The 2,984-nt window shown below is 49.2% G+C and overlaps 1 protein-coding gene across 2 annotated transcripts in view; it reads left to right on the forward strand.

Moving 5' to 3' along the window:
• The window catches only part of PATE2 (prostate and testis expressed 2), a 57,741-nt gene that overhangs the window by 7,911 nt on the left and 46,846 nt on the right, over positions 1-2,984 (forward strand). The window lies entirely within an intron of this gene.

Here is a 2,984-nt window from a genome sequence, read left to right on the forward strand (position 1 = left end):
CTGAATTCCTGATTTCTTGCTCGGCCACCAATCAGACATGATCCCTGACCTGACAGCTGAGAGGACCCCAATCAGGAGCTCCCTCTGTCTTCACACTGTGGTGAAATTTCCATTCAGCCCTGTTTCTTAACATAAAATAAAGATATGGGGCTCTACTGCTCCCTTGCCCGACTCCTCCATTTGACCCACTTGGACCTATGAGTGCAAACATATGGTATCTGTCCTTCTTCACCTGACCCAAGGCTGCCCATAGTGAGGAAGTCTGAAAGACTGTTAAAGGAGGGAAGTGGGGCTAGGTCAGGAGGCTGATTTGGATTGAGTATGGGGGGAGGGCAAGGGTTTCCGGATTGAGACCCAGGCATGCAGGGCAGTGTTATGGGGTGGGTCCAGCTGTTAGAGGCAGTGTGGTTCTGAGGCAGGTCTGGGTGAAGTGCTGGCCAGAACAAGTCAGCCAGACCCCATGTCCCCTGCTGGCCTGGCAGTGAGGCACGTCTGCACTGCATGCAGAAGAAATGTCATGAAGGGGAAACGTGCCTGGACATCCCACATGTCATTTATTCTGTGTGTGGGGAGGGGCTCAGATGGAGTCCTGTATAGAGCAATCTCCCTCTTCTCATGGACTCACCTGGGACCAGATGATCCCACTCTCAGGGGTGTTCCCTGCTGAGCAGGCCAGGGAAGGTGCTTTTAGAGATTGGCAGAAATGGTTGAAGAGGATATGGCTCTATGAAGGGAACTTTCTTTGTGTGCGGGGGCGGGGGGGTGTTTTGCTTTTATTATCTTTTTCCCTGCCTCCCTTGCCCTTTCACTGTCCTTCTGCAGGGACAAGGTGAGCCCAACCGTGGGCTGACTACAAAGGAGCCAAATGTGGCCTCAAGTCCATTACCATCTCCTCCATCTGCAGAGACAGGACATGGGTACAGGTTGAGCCTCCGGGCAGGGCAGGAACAGCAAAGGAACAGGACAGCGAGTCCCTCAACCTCCCGTCTAGGAAGGGGCAGCAGGGTGGAAAGGCTTTGAGTAGGAGCCAGGGGTGGAGGGGAGAAGGTACAGACTCTCAGCCCCAGCACAGGCCTCAGGGGAGGGCTGGGAACCTAGTTCTGGGGCTCAGATATGGAGGTGGGGAGGAAAGAATGCCTGGACAGCACATTCCCTTCTCTGTGGGAAGGAGAGGTGGCCACAGGTGTCCAAGGCCTGTCTGGGGCTCACACTAAGATCTTGAGATCAGGAGGGAAGACAGGTCTGCTGATAAAGGCACAATTTTCACATGAATGAATCAGAATCTCACACATATGTCAACTATGACAGTTACTAACATGAACCTGTGGTATCTGTCCGGAAATATTCTTGTATGGGGGTATAGCAAAATTTTTACAGTTTTTCTCTGATGTGGATGCACAAAGAGAATTTTATTCCCTTGGAAGCATAAGCTTGGTGCTCTTGGCTCAGACCCGCCGGACTTATATCCATGGATTGGTGCCTGTGTCTCACAGATTCCAAACGCAAGATGCTCGACCATGGTCCCTAAGGAGCATTGCTTCTCAGATAATGGCTCATAAGTTTTTGATCCTAGCCAGGCTTGTGAAACACCCTAGTTTCAGTGGGAGTTAGTTTATGAATGTCTGCATAATGGGGACAGCCTTTTTCTTACCTGTTCTCTTTCTCTCCCCACTGTCTTCTGATGGTTCAGGTTGAACCCACCCTAGAGCTCCAGCCCTGGGAACCCTTCTCAGATAGTAAAGAGAAGGAAACAACATGGTATACTGGAAAGACAAGGGTTCACGGGGTCCAACAGATATGCACCTTGTTCCCTGGGGAATAATTCTTCATCTCTACGTGTGCTTGGGCTTCAAGCACACTTGAAGATGAGGTCAATTATTTCTATGGTATGTGGTTGTTCAGAGAATTCAAAGAAATCAAGAATGCTTGTCACCAAGTAGGGTCTTACTGACCATTATCATATGTGCATTTATTAAGTCCTAAGAACTACACCTGATATACCTCTGACCATTCTTGATTTCACCTGTGAGGTTCCAGACGCACAGAGAGGTGAGTAACGTATTTAAGCAGTCAGGCAGCGCCCTTGGGCTTCCATCCCAGATGCAGAGGGAGTAAGTACTCTTCTAACGAAGACTATGTGAGGGGTCATACTTGGGAATAGCATGTGTCTGCCTCTGGGAATAAGCCCGCTCAGACAAATGGGCCCCACACTCACTCTGTCCCCAAGACAGGGGGATCTGCCATTACCATGGCCTGTCTTTTCTGTGGTGACCACCGGCCACAAGTCTTCCTGCAGACTTGATACTAGGGGCTTCCGTACGGGGCACTGTTCCGTCATGCCTCTCACTGTTCCCTCACCGTTCCCTCGTACCAACGATGCATTCATTTTTTCATCAAACAGTTTTGATTATCTGGTATGTGCAAGGCATCTAAGTGCTGAGGAGCAAGAAGCAAACACAACACAGGGAAATCTTGCATTCATGGCACTTCTGTTCTTGAGAGGAGAAAGAGACAAGAAAACATAAATAAGAAAGGGCCTTAGAATGACGAACTGGCTTAAGCATGCTGGAGAAAACAGGAAAGGGTGGTGGCAAGTGTGATAAAGAAGTTTTGCACGTATGTCCAAATATTTCCTGTTTACATATGTGTACATTGGGGGCTCAATGATAAAGTGACACTTAGTAGATGAAGGAGGGAGGCACAAATGTGTGGCACCAACTGGAGGAAATGAGGCAAATGCAGGGAACTGATGGGAAAATTCATTTCCAGCACTCCCCTTACTCCCTTCCCCCCATATCCCCTTTCTAATGACAAATCAAATATGTCTTCCTCTCTACCCACAATCCCCAGTGTAAGTCTCTCCCACTGTAATCATTTCTGGTCTTTGTCTCCTTGAACACATTAATGAATAAAGCTCCAGGAAAACAGACCATCTTCACCTCTTCAGCCCCCTTTCTTGGGCTGCCCCGCCCAGCTCTCAGAGG

Source organism: Suricata suricatta, chromosome 11 (assembly GCF_006229205.1).
Source record: "Suricata suricatta isolate VVHF042 chromosome 11, meerkat_22Aug2017_6uvM2_HiC, whole genome shotgun sequence".
Taxonomy (NCBI): Eukaryota; Metazoa; Chordata; class Mammalia; order Carnivora; family Herpestidae; genus Suricata; species Suricata suricatta.